The sequence below is a fragment of the Pseudonaja textilis genome, chromosome 1 (assembly GCF_049901715.1).
Source record: "Pseudonaja textilis isolate UNSWEBS1 chromosome 1, rPseTex1.2, whole genome shotgun sequence".
Classification (NCBI taxonomy): Eukaryota; Metazoa; Chordata; class Lepidosauria; order Squamata; family Elapidae; genus Pseudonaja; species Pseudonaja textilis.
In genome coordinates, this window is record NC_141990.1 from 141,092,987 (window position 1) to 141,107,863 (window position 14,877).

Sequence of the window (14,877 nt, forward strand, 5' to 3'; positions counted from 1 at the left end):
ATTAAACCACTTCTACATAGAGCAGGGTTCTTCAAACTTGACAACTTTAGGACTTGTGGACTTCAACTCCCAGAATTCCTCACCAGTCATATTCAGCAATTCTGGGAGTTGAAGTGCACAATTCTTAAACTTGCCAAGTTTAAAGACCTTTGACATAGAGTATAGTTAATCTTATGACTTGGTGTACTGTTTTTCTGGTCAAACAGATTTTTCACTTGTACAGCCAGATGTTGCTTTTCTTTTTTATTTGTAAGCTATCCAGAGTCAACAAGGAGTCAGGCATCCTACTATATTTGTTGCAGCTAAATTATTTGGGATTTTGCCACCTGCTATAAATCTTAAATGGCTCATATAAGTAGATTTTTGTTTAATCAAAATAAGCTTTTCTTTACAATGTTACCAGATCTTTTGAATTTAAATGCATTGTCAATCATCAGTCATATAGCAGTATTCCAATATCTAAGGAGCTTCCACAAAGAAGAGTGAGTCAACTAAAGCAGGGGTCACCAACCTTTTGGACCTCAGGGACCACCAAACTCATAATTTTAAATCCCACGGACCACTAATATGAATTTTGAGTGACGGTGGCTTGCTGACATTGGTGGGAGAGAGAGAGAGAGAGCGATCTGATCTAACCTCAAAGGGTTGGTGTTATGTCCCTGGAACTTAAAGAAGTTCCCACCCAGGTCCATCCACGCTGCGGGGGCGGTTGCCCTCCCTCTCATTGGCTGGTTCTCCCCAGCAGCCAGCTATAAAAGCAGGCTGCGGGGTCCGACCAGTTGCTGATCGCTGCGAGCCAGTTCCAGGCTTGGCAAGCACGTTCAGTCCTTTATTATCCTAATAAAGTATTGTTGCACCCATGCCCTGGTTCAGCCTCTCATTATCCGAACTTAACACTGGCGACGAAGGTGGGATGGCTACCAGAGGCAAAATGCAACCGCTGAATCACTAGCCGCTGATCCACAGCCAGAGAGAACGATCAGCAGGCAACGAGAGCGAACGCTGATCCGCAGCCAGAGAGAGGGGTCAGCAGGCAACGAGAGCGAACGCTGATCCGCAGCCAGAGAGAGCAGTCAGCAAACAGTGAGAGTGAGAAGCGTCTGTAGCCGCTAGTTAGCCAGCTACAGGGAAAGTGTAAGCGCTGCGAGCCGCAGCCGCCGTTTCCTTAGGCGCGAAATTCAAACGGCTGTCATTTGAATTTCCGCCCAAGAGTACAGCGCGGTGCTGTATTGCGAAGTCGCTGATGCCCACGCAGGCGCGAATTTCAAAACGCTGCCAACGGCCGTTGCAGCCTAACCTCGTGTTAATCCAGAGAGAGGGAGAGAGTTGTGAAAACCTCCCCAGAGCTGAAATCACTTGCCTGCCACAGGCACAAAAAACCTTCCTGCTGCTGCCCCAGAGAGATTTTCTCAACAGATTATCCAACGAGATTCTCATCATGAACTCCAACCCAGCTTTCCCATCTTTCAAGCCGGATGAGGAGAAGTGGGAGTCATACAAGAATCGCTTTAACCATTACATCGACGCCATTGGGCTGGCTGATGCAGGGAGCACCGAAAAAATCATATTTCCTGATCTATCTGCGAGCCATCGTCTTTGATACTGCCACAGCACTCGTGGCTCCACGTGAGTTAAAAAATGTCCCCTGGACAGAACTGTTAGAAATCCTTACTAACCACTATTCTCCTAGACCCTCACAGATTGCCAGGTGGTTCACCTTCCATATGAGGAAACAATCAGACAGAGAAACTATCAACCAGTACATGGCTGCCCTCAGGACTGCAGCACTCCATTGTGGGTTTGGGACCTACCTGGATGACATGCTCCTCGATCAGCTAGTCTGTGGGGTCAAGGATCTTCACCTTCAAAGGCGCCTACTCGCCAGGAAGGACCTCAACCTCGCTCAAGCCGTCGAGGAAGCCCTGGCAGCGGAGCTGGCAGCACACTCAGCCACCGAGATCCAAGGTCCTGTCTCCAAACAAATTGCAGTTTCCGTCCACTCTGAAGAGGTGGTCATCAAGGAGGACCCCAGTGATGCGGCCGACATCCACCGCCTAGCCCACACCAGACAACCGCAGGTAGGAGCCAAGCGAGAAAGCATCAGTCCATCCAAGCACATCACCCTGTGCCTATCCTGTGGTGGATCTCACCTGAGGACCACCTGCAAATTCAAGGGAGCCACCTGCAACAATTGTCACAAAAAGGGGCACATCGCCAGAGTCTGTCAAGCCACTCACAACTCGGCACAAAGGGTCCCTTCCTTTTCACATTCCGGACCCCAAAGGCAAGTATTGAACTGCCGCACCCGCCACCATGCTAAGCACGCTTGCCATACCATTAGTAAAATCTCTCTCTCCGTTTTATTAGAAGGTAAACCTTGCCGCATGGAGGTTGACACGGGGTCAGCGCTCTCAATTATCTCTTGGAGCACCCTCAAGAAACTACAGCCCAGTCTATCCAGAAACCGGCTCCAGAAGTGCCAACTTAGCCTGAAGGACTACCAGGGGAAGATCATTCCTGTAATTGGCAGAGGCAAGTTTCTTGTTATTTTTAAAACTTTCAAAGGCCACCTACCTCTAGTGGTAGTTAGCGGCAACCTTCCTACACTTTTGGGACTTGATTGGTTCCCCCACCTCGGCCTAGGGTTAACAGGAGTCCATGCGGTCTCAACCTCTGACACTGACTCCCTATTCGCTGACTACTCAGACGTATTCAGCAATGAGCTGGGGTGTTATAACGGTACCCCTATCTCATTCTCAGTCGACCCCCAAGCAGTCCCAATCTGGTTGAAACCTCGTAGAGTTCCATTCGCTATTCGGCCTAAATTAGATGCGGAACTGGATAAATTATTAAAACAAGGGGTCATTGAGCCAACAGATTTCGCCAAATGGGAGACGCCATTGTCACACCCTCAAAAAGACGGTAGCCTGAGAATTTGCTCGGACTACAAAACCACAATTAATAAGTTTTTACAAGTTAGCGCTACCCAGTGCCCGTCATTCAGCACTTATTACACACTTTTGAACCTGGCAGCATTTTTGCCAAATTGGACATGTCTCAAGCGTATCAACAGTTCCCTGTTGACAACCAAACAGCGGAACTCCAGACCATTGTCACCCACAGGGGTGCTTTCCGTGCAAGCATCTCCAATTTGGCGTAAGTGTTGCCCCAGGCATTTTTCAATCCCTCATGGAGCGGATTTTGCAGGGCCTCCCTGGTGTAGTACCCTACTTCCGACATCTTAGTCTCGGCCAGGGACAGACCCCAACTCTTCCAGAGAGTTCGAGCAGTGTTAGAGAGGTTCAGACAGCATGGCCTCAAGTTGAAAAAAGAAAAATGTGCCATTGCCACTAGACAGGTGGACTTTCTGGGTTATAAAATTGACGCCTCAGGCATTCACCCCTGAGTCCAAGGTTAAGGCAATTCACGAGGCACCCACTCCAACCTCCAAAGCGGAACTGCAGGCCTTCTTGGGGCTTTTGAATTTTTACGCATCTTTCCTGCCCCATAAAGCATCTGTGGCGGAACCCCTGCACAGACTTTTGGATAAAAATCGTCTTGGCATTGGGGACACAAGGAAGACTCCGCTTTCGCAGTCAAATCACTACTCACGTCAGAGGCGGTCCTTATTCAGTTTGACCCCAACCTTCCATTAGTACTAGCAGCGGACGCATCCCCTTTGGAATTGGGGCAGTGTTAAGCCACAGGCTCCCCAATGGCTCCGAGGCTCCCATCGCGTTTTTTTCCAGGACGCTCTCTGCAACAGAGCGCAATTATAGCCAAATCGATAAGGAAGCTTTAGCAGCTGTCACAGCAGTGAAGAAATTTCATGAATTTCTTTTTGGCCACTTTTTCGAGCTGGTCACAGATCATAAGCCTCTCCTAGGTCTACTAGCAGGTGACAAACAGACCCCTCAAGTCCTATCTCCTAGAATGACGAGGTGGACTCTTTTCCTAGCAGCATACTCGTATAGACTCATACACCGTCCAGGTAAAACATTGTCCCACGCAGACGCCTCAGCCGCTGCCCCTGCCTGCTCCAGCTAAGGATCCTGCCCGGTCCATGCTATCTTTGAGGTCACCCAACTGGACCTCCCCATCACTGCCCTTGACATTGCCGCCAAATCCAAGGCAGACAAAACGATCGCCCAGGTACTGGACTGGGTGAGGAGGGGGTGGCCGGGCAGTGATGTTGAAACCAAATTCACGCCTTTTAAGACCCGCCTACAGGAGTTATCCAGTTTGCAGGGCTGTTTGCTGTGGGGCACACGAGTGGTCATCCCGACCTCACTGCGTACCCGAGTTTTGGAGGCGTTGCATGAGGGCTACCCTGGCATCGTCAGGATGAAGGCATTAGCACGCAGCTACGTATGGTGGCCTGGCCTCGACGATGACATCATCAGATGGGTAAGCTCCTGCCATCCCTGCCAGGAATCCCGTCCATCTCCTCCAATTGCCACCCCCACTAAGTGGGAAAGCGCCAGCGCACCTTGGTCCAGGATTCACATCGACCTAGCGGGCCCGATGCATGGCAAAATGTTCCTGGTGGTTGTGGACTCTTACTCTAAATGGATTGACGTGGCACAACTATCCACAACCACCACGCAAGCGGTTACCAAGGTATTGACTCGCCTGTTCATAACACACGGGCTACCAGACTCTATTGTTTCCGACAATGGCCCCCAGTTCGCATCAGCTGAGTTCAGTCGCTTCACTGCCAATCTGGGCATCCGCCACATCTTCACGGCTCCCTTTCATCCTGCCAGTAACGGATTGGCAGAAAGAGCCGTTAGGACCACTAAAGAAGCTCTAGCTAGGTTCAGCAAGGAAGACTGGCACCACAGACTCTCCCGTTTCTTGCTGAGCCAGCACTCAACCCCGTGCACAGTCACTAATAAGTCCCTGGCTGAACTCCTGATGGGTAGACGCCTGCGGACTGTATTGGACAGGCTTCACCCACATTACTGCCCTGACTCTCCCCTCGCTTCCACATCGGGGGTTAGGCATTTTGTCTTACAGGAACCCGTGTTCGCGAGGAACTTCGCTGGAGACCCTCTGTGGATCCCGGGCGAGATCGTGGCCATCACCGGACCCAGGTCGTATCGAGTCAGACTGGAGGATGGTCGAATCTGGAAAAGGCACCTGGACCAGCTGCGGAAGTGCCAAGGCACTATCGTTAGCAGTGACTCAGGGTTGCAGACCAGTGCGAGGCTACAGCATCAACCCCACATCAGCACCAATTCCGGTGACCTGTTTACACCTGCAGCCGAGCCGGGGAGCCCGAACTCGAACCAGGACCATCCGACGGCTGACCAGTCCGAACCAGTCAACGGGAGCACATCCCCAGTGACCAGCCCTACGAGTCCCGAACCAGCACTGACCGAGGAACGCGTTCATGACACCCCATCGGTCCGACCTTCCTCTGCAGACTATGAACTACCAGACAACTCACCAGAGTTGCACCGTTCTGGGCGTCAGCATAAGCCTCCCGCGTACCTTAAGGACTATGCGTGTTCGCATCTGGGGGGAAGGGGTGTTATGTCCCTGGAACTTAAAGAAGTTCCCACCCAGGTCCGTCCGCGCTGCGGGGGCGGTTGCCCTCCCTCTCATTGGCTGGTTCTCCCCAGCAGCCAGCTATAAAAGCAGGCTGCGGGGTCCGACCAGTTGCTGATCGCTGCGAGCCAGTTCCAGGCTTGGCAAGCACGTTCAGTCCTTTATTATCCTAATAAAGTATTGTTGCACCCATGCCCTGGTTCAGCCTCTCATTATCCGAACTTAACAGTTGGCAGTGATGTTCGTTCTCTCTCTCTCTCTCTCTCTCACACACACACACACACACACACACACACACACGTCTTTCACGTACTCCCACCCCCTCCAAGGCAGCCACATTCCTAACCTGCTTTTCAGCTCTGTTCTCAGAGAGGGAGGGAGGGAAAGGGGGAGGGGGGAGGGAGGGAGAGAGAGAGAGAGAGAGATGCAATCCCAAATAAAGAACGATCAACCGGTAGGAAAACGGGGTGGGGGGTTTTCCTGCAGACTTTTGGGGGGATTTTCCAAGGATCTCTGCAGAAAAAGCAGAAGCAGCAAAGACCCTGGGAAAATCACCAAAAAAGTTTGCAGTTAAATTCCCCACCCTGTTTTCCTACCAATCGATCATTCTTTATTTGGGATCGCAGGATACCGTCTCCAGCTCCATTCTCAGGGGGTGGGGGAGAGAGAGGCTTTTGGTTTCATGCAAGGAAAACAGCAGAAGCCGCAGAAGTCTTTCTTTCTCTCCCCCAAACTCCACTGGTGGCCAGGCGAGGCACGTGGGTCGCATGGGGCAAATCCACCCCCTCCGTCCTTTCCCCCTCCTCTCATTACCTCATGTTGTTCCCAATGCAAGCGATATAAGCCTTGTGTTCCTGCAGGCCACGTGGGTGGTACAGTCTTGTGTTCCCGCGCAGCCTGGATTGATTGCTTTGGGGGGTGTTTTGGAGGTGACATTTCTCTGCGGACCACCAAAATTTCCAGTTGGGGACTACTGAACTAAAGCACTTGAAGGCAGGACAAGAAGCAATGGGTGGAAATCAAGGAGAGAAGCAACCGAGCACTAAGGAGACATTTCCTGAGAGTCAGAACAATTAATCCGTGGAACGAATTGCCTCCAGAACTTGTGAATGCTCCAACACTGGAGGCTTTTGAGAAGAGACTGGACAACCATTTTCTGAAATGGTGCAGGGTTTCCTGCTTGAGCACCTATTTAGACTAGAAGTCTTTTCCAACTCAGTTATTCTGTTGTTCTGTTATTCTAGCATCTGTACTGTTTTTCTGATTATTATCAGAAATTATTAAAAGTATTTCTGTTTCAAATACTTGCACTTATTATTTCACATTATCAATCAATGTCAGCAGGTGTTCGCTCTTGAGCATATCCTAATAGGCCAGGTTCCTTCAATCCAGAATCCTACAATCATATTGGACTACCTGTTGTGCCCAAGGAGCAGGCTCCAAGGCCTAGGTGGATCAGGGGAAGCCAGGCATTACGTTGCCTAATAATAATAATAATAATAATAATAACAACAACAACAACAACAACAACAACAACAGATAATAAGAGTTGGAAGGGACCTTGTAAGTCATCTAGTCCAACCCCCCGCCCAAGCGAGAGACCCTACACCATTTCTGACAGATGGCAGTCCAATCTCTTCTTGAAAGTCTCCAGTGATGGCGCTCCCACAACTTCCGAGGGCAAGCTGTTCCATTGGTTGATTGTTCTCACTGTCAGAAAGTTTCTCCTTATTTCTAGGTTAAATCTCTCCTTGTTCAGTTTCCATCCATTATTCCTTGTCTGTCCTTGGAAAATAGATTGACCCCCTCCTCTCTGTGGCAGCCCCTCAAATATTGGAAGACTGTTATCATGTCTCCCCTGAAGAGGTCTCTCCCAGCATAAGTAACAGGAAGCAGGAATCTTAGCTCCCTTCATCTTAGCATGAAGGCCCCATATACCACTCCAAAGTAAGTAACTCAAAGTAAGTAACAGACCATCCTCTCCTGGTTGTAGCTGGCTCCTCTCTGTGACAGTTGTGCAAAAGGAGCTGCAGCTACGCCGGCCCCACTAGGAGACGATATCAATAATGCCATAGTCATTCCCAAGTGGCTCGAGTCCAGTTGCTTGTAACCAAGCCTTCTGCTTTTGATGACTGCAATGGTTGCAATGCTGGTTTGTCACTGTTTTCTCCTTGACAACTCCAAGATTTCAGTACTGTATTTTAGAAGGGATTGCTCAGTTCTACTTACATCTCTCCCACAGCTTTGGAACAAGGTGGTGCGCATTCACACATTCCCATGTCTTCTTCCCCAACAACCCTGTTCTTGCTTGCCTTGCTGTTCTCCCTCCATCCTGCCTCTGTGCTCGCCCCTCCTTGCTCTCATTTCTCTGCTGGCAATTTTTGATAAAATTGACACTAGCTGCACACACACTTAGTGCCTGCACACATCCTGTGCTCTGCTGGTCACAAGAAAATATAACTACCATTATGATGGGAGAATCTGGAAGAGTTATACAACATAACTGTAAGATAAGAGGTTACAAACGTCTGCCAGTGATTTACAGCTGGCAGTAAAAATGATGGTAACTGTTGTTTTTCACAGTAAATAAAAATTACAATCATGTTACAGGAGGAGCCATTTTCAAATTACAGAAAGCATTCTCCAAATAGAACAAAAGGAAGACGGGGCCTTCAAAAATTTTAGCAAAGGGTTCTCTGCCCAGTTGCTGGGTGGGTGTGGCCATGGTGGGTGTGGCCTAGTCAGCCTCCTGCACCATGGCAGGGGAGCATTTTTGCCCTCCCCAGGCTCTGAAGGCTTTCCTCAAGCCTCCAGGAGGGTGAAAACAGCCTCCCCGGGCTCCGGAGGCTCTCTGGAAGCTGGAAATGGATCTATTTCTGACTTTCCCAAACTTCTGAGGCCTGTTTTTCATTCCCCCGCCTCCCCGCAAGCCTCTGTGTGCACTCCACACTTATCTGCATCCAAAATGGGCCATGTGGAGACTCTTTGGAGGGGCAGGGTGGGGTGGGCAGTGCCAGCCAGGCGTGGGATTTTGGGGATTCTCCGAACTGCACAGAAACTTAGCTAGGGGCTCTTCTGAGCCCCTGTGACCCCCAGCAGCCCACCCCTGCACAAATCCAGTCTACAGACTCTGGAAAAGCAGAGGAGGAAGAAGGGACATCTCAGTCCAGAGAGCGGAGAACTACCAGAAAGAGCAATTCTGAAAGTAATTATACCTGCCTTAATTGTGCCAGGTATAAGTTGAGCAGGAGAATTACTTTGACAGCCTTTCATGATTCTACTACATTATGCTCCAAGCAATAAAGCACTTTCAAGAAATCCAAGTGGCTCTTGTTTCCGGAGTTTGCCAGCCTTGCAAGGGTTGACAAGTCCTGTTAGGAAGGAAGATGGAGAAAAAGATTTGAAATCAAAATATATGTGTGTACGTATGCATATACACACATATACATACATATGTATGTGTAATGCATTATGTCTCTGCATGTGTATGCCATGGACCAGTATGTAACTTTTATATACTGTTGTTGCTCTCTAGCCCCATCTCGTGGCCAGAGGAACAAATACTAATCATATTGTTTGAAGCGGGCCCAATCTCTTTATCCATCAGCCTACACTCTCAAAACAAGTGTATGCTGGGAAGCCAGACTTCACTTCCTTTAGCATTTGCAGAAGGCAGAAGCACAAAGAAGAATCCATCTTAATCTGTGGCACATGGTCATCCAAGAACAAGCCAGCATCCCACGCATAGAGCAATTTATTAATTGTTATGTTCAGCAGTAACTCAATACTGCCTATCTTGTATTTGGTTCTCATTGTATGTATTCCCATTTTCTCCAGTTTCAGCATATCCTGTTCTTTTAATAAAGCATCCAGATCTACCCACATGGTCTGTTTTATTGGAGGATAGGTGGGTTTAGCTGCATGTTGAGCTGCACACAGACTAACGTGTAGTGACGACAGAACAATGTGTGTGTGTGTGTGTGTGTGTGTGTGTGTGTGTGTGTACAGCTAGTCCTCAAGCCCAACATTTCTGTTGTTAAGTGAGATATTTGTTAAATGATTTTGCCCACTTTATGATTTTTCTTGCCACAGTTGCTTAGAGAATCACTGCAGTTGACAAGTTAGTAACCCGGCTGTTAAGCGAATCTGGCTTCCCCGTTGACTTTGTGTGTCAGAAGGTCACAAAAGGGGATCACATAATCTTGGGACACAGTCACAGCCACAAATGAGTCAATTTCCAGGCATCTGAACTTTGACCAAATGACCATGGGGATGCTGCAAAGGTCATAACTGTGAAAAATGGTCATAAATCACTTTTTGCAGTGCCATTGTGACTTCGAATGGTCATTAAATGAACTGTTGTAAGTTGAGGACTCTGTATGTGTGTGTGTGTGAGAGAGAGAGAGAGAGAGAGGTGTACTATATATGTACACAGTAATGTATACAGTAGTGCATCTATAATATGTGTGTGTATAAATATTAAAAAGGAAAGATAATTCCTTGAAAATTATACATGTTTATGGATTTCTGAACTTAATACTAGGAGCCACTGTCCTTTATTTTGGTCCTGCTGGACTGCCTTCACAAGTTTTAACTGGATTTAAAAAAGGAGTGTATAATTTGATTTAGATGAAGGAGAATCGTGAATATTTAACAGCCTTTGATACTTTTTATGGAAAATGAATGTATGCAATAATGCCTTTTGATCATACTGATTGCTCTGTAGTCTTTGCCAGATTCAGATTTTTCCAGATATTCTGAACAAATAAGTTGTAATTTACCTGCATGGCATTTTGTTTCTTATTAAGAAAACCCACCTTCCCTAAACCTTACTCACATTATAGGTAGTCCTTGATTTATAAGCGGTCACCGAGCAACCATTCGAAATTACAGCAGACCTCACCGCCACCACCATTGGCAGTCATGTGATTGCATTTTGGGGACAAGGCAACAGGCACATATTTGCAGTGTCCTCTGGTCATGTTATTTATTTATTTATTTGTTTGTTTGTTTGTTTGTTTGTTTGTTTGTTTAGTGTGTGGCACTTTTTAGCCAGGGATCACCAAGGTGGCTGGCTACCTCTGTGAAAGGAATTTTTTCAGGCAGTGTTATCTTATCCATGAGATGCCTGAATGCCAGTAAGCAGTTGGGGGCAGCTCCTTTCTTGTCTCTCTGCGGTTTATTCTCTCACAGGAATTGAGCCACCAAGCTACTGACCTCAGCGGTGTGCAGGCCCAGTGTTTTAACACGTGAACCACCTCAGCCCCTTCTGGTCACTTGATTGTGATTGACAAAGGGCTGGGGTTTTTTTTGCCCCAAACCAGCATTTACTTTAGTTTTGGACAAAAAAATAAATGCCCATTGTGGATAATGGAGTCATTTAACAACCATCATATTCGCTCAATGACTGTGAATGTTTCGCTTAATGTCTGCTGCAAAAAAAGTTGTAAAATCAGGTGTTGTCATATGGTGACCCACTTAACAATCAGCAAGACTTATGACCCTAATTCTAGGCTTAATTACAGTCATAAGTTGAGGACTACCTGTAGAAATGTGCTACAATGCCTTGGAAAAACAAACCTTATGCCTAGATGGGAAAAAGTTCCCCTAATCTTTCTGCCTTAGACTACTGGAGTCATTGCACCTTAAGAGAAGGAGCGAAGAGGGATTCCTTTAAGGAGCACCCCAGTCTTTCCTGGCAAGCACCTAGAAATATCAAAGATGTTTAACATTTTGCGGGGGGGCGGGGTTGCCAACTTTTACAGGGATTTTACTTTTGATTTTGCCCAGGGCCAATGAGGCCATTGACTCAAATTCTAATAAAAGAGATCCAAGGCGGTCTATTTGAGAACAAACAAGCTTTCTGAACTTCAAACTAGCCTTCTCCTCCCAGTGTCAGGTTCCAAATAATCAATCCATTGTGATTGACAAAAGGGTTGGTTTTTTTTGCCCCAAACCAGCATTTACTTTAGTTTTGGACAAAAAAAAAATGCCCATTGTGGATAATGGAGTCATTTAACAACCATCATATTCTCTCAATGACTGTGAATGTTTCACTTAATGTCTGCTGCAAAAAAAAGTTGTAAAATCAGGTGTTGTTGTATGGTGACCCATTTAACAACCAGCAAGACTTATGACCCTAATTCTGAGCTTAATTACAGTCAAGAGCTCCGAGGCAGGTAGATTCCTCAAAGAATAGCTTTATTGGAATTTTCATATTGGAACATATCAGTTGAAAGCCAATTCTGAAGGGTCCCTATCAGAGTTTTTTTTGCAGAAAATCACATCCAGAAAGTGCACACATTTAACTGATTCAGTAGTATTCATTAACTTCTTTATATACATAATAACACATGAAGTAAATATACAATACCAATGGCAGATTTTCCAACATGGTAGCAGTTCCAAGCAAAACACAAGCAGAGGAGAGAACAGTTTTAGTTTTCATTCAGAGTTGCGGACAAATGTGCAGTTTCAGAGGTCAGAGCTTAATACAGAGCCACACCCAGGCTCCTTCCAGTTTCATTTTCCAAACAGTCCTCATTGACTAACTTAATTGCTTTGCCTATTCATTGGCTGACTTTGTTACTATGCCTCTGCCAGTTCATGGATATTCTGACAGTCCCTCGGTTTTCACCTAATTAAATGTGAAAGTCCGTCTCATCCCAAACAATCAGTCACATGGCCCAGTCAAGGCAGCACTTGTTGGTCTTGTGACATAACTCGTCCTTCCTCTGCCCAGCTGTAAGAACATCCTTGGTTCCCAAGAGAAAGTATTTAATTTTGACCACACAGCCCCAGGTGTCTCCAATCCCCCCTCCCTATCCCTCAGCTCTAGTATGGCAGCACTGAAGATCCAAGATGGCTTCGGCTAGGCCAGCTTCAAGGTTAACCCCTAGCCTCTATTCCATCATTTTGATCCTAACCACCCCTTTGTTGATGGGACGCCCCAACTGTGGCTTTGAGAGCTGTTCTTCATGCCTCAACAAAGCAGAGGCAGCACCTGTAGCATTGTCCATTTTCTTCTAGACTCCTTCAAGAGACATCTCCCGTGTAGAACTGTAAGGCAGCAGCCTTCAACCTTTTGGTCACCACAGAATGGTTCCATGGAGAAAGGATTTTCCATGGACAGGCAGAGGCGTGGTTTTGTGTACTGCCTGCATCCCACAGATGCAAATGGGGCTTTGCTTCTTTGTATAGTCTGGTTTCTGGCATGTCACAGCCCAGTGCCAGTCCATGGAGGGTTCGGGACTCCTGCTATAAGGTCAGTGATAGGTAGTTGTTAACAGTAAAAGAAGTGAATCCAACAACGAAGCTATTTCTTACAAGAAGCAGCTCATCTGATGCAAGATCAGACTGGTGGTAGGAATTTACAGCCCTTGCAGAAAGCTCACATCAGCACAAATTTTCTCTCTTTAAGTTCTACATTAGTTATTACATTCCTCCTTGCTGTTTTCAAAATTATTAGCTGAATAATTTTCACAACCCAGGTGAAGCTGTTAAATATCATAACCGAGTTAACTCGCTGCAGATAATACTTTAATTTGACTTAATCATCTGCTCATGACTGATCAGTTATTGAAATAATATATACACCGCTGTTGGTAGAGAATACATATTCCAAACCAGGAGCTCTTTGTTAGGCAAAGTGATTCAAACATTTTCAATCAAGGGATGGCAATCATATTTAAAGTTCAGCCATCAGGGTAGGGGAGCAGCTACCTACTCTGGTGCCATGATTCCTTTTCATTACTGCCTATAACAAGATAAAGGAGCCCTCTACAGACATCCAGAAACTTAGCAAATGCAACATAAGGGAGAGAATGAGATGAGGCACAAACAAGACAAATTCCTTCCTTGTTCTCAGTGTACAGAATGGAATGTATGCATGTGTTTGTATATGTATATACTACTACATCTATCTATCTATCTATCTATCTATCTATCTATCTATCTATCTATCTATCTATCTATCTATCTAAATGAGATTTCATAAATATGCCTACTGTGTGTGTGTGTGCATTAGGAATCAACATTAGCAATAGCAATAGCACTTAGACTTATATACTACTTCCCTGTGCTTTACAATCCTCTCTAAGTGGTTTACAGGTCAGCCTGTTGCCCCCAACAATCTGGGTCCTCATTTTACTGACTTCAGAAGGATGGGAGGCTGAGTCAACCTTGAAATACAACTATGACCATTTATTCGTACTCATTTATTATGTATACACTTAAACCTATTTATAGTGATAGGTTTATATGTTATGTTCATACTTGTACTTGTTTTCTCAGACAGGCTTGACAAGCAAATTATATGTGTATGTGTGTACAATGTACATTACATGTAAACACACATTAAGATAGCTGGATAGCCTGGATAGATGATAGACATGTAATGTAAACACACATTAAGATAGCTGGATAGCTAGCTAGCTGGATAAACGATAGACAGACAGACAGACAGACAGACAGACAGAAATTAGTGCACATACACCTATGTGTACATACACCTGTGTGCATATACATACACACATTCTCAAAGAATAAGTCTAAAATATCCCCTTTCATGGTGGAACTTTTGGTATCTTCAATTTTTTTCATGATGGAACTTTTGGTATCTTCAATTTTCTGCTTAATATTGCTGAACTGCTAAGTAATTTTAAATATTTCTGTTTATGTATTTGTTGCAGTCCTAAACTTTCCTTAGTTCTTTCAAATCAGAAGGTACCACATGGGCTTTCTAGAATGTCAGTCAAGATTTAAAACAAAAACAGACAGATGGTTTAAAATATTATATTGGAAATGATTTCATCCCATAATGCATTTTCTCCGGTTATATGAAACATTTCATAGAACATGAAACAGCTACAGTAATGTTTCTGCTAGGATCTGATGAGATCAGGTGTTACAATACATTCTATTTTGTTTCAGTGTCATGCTGCATAAGTAAAGATTTGTCTCTCAAAACAGGTAATAACATGTCAATGTTTTGAAAGCAGCCCATTTAAATTAGTAGTTTCTGCCATGTTTTCCCCTTTCCCCAAGGGACTGCTATAGAAGCCCATGAAGGACACCTGAGGTCCATCCAGATAGATAAAGGTGTTGAAATAAAGGGAGAATGTCAAATATATGTCAGTATCTGATGTGGGTTGTTTCTTTAAAAATCTATACAAGAAATATGCTTTGCTTTGTTGTTCTGCATTATTGTTCATGTAATATGACAAAGAGCAATCAATTGATAAATCCATGACTTTTATTGTTTTGGTTGAGAGAGAGTGAACCAGAGAGATTGTATTGCTGTAATAAATGGTATAAGACAGCTTT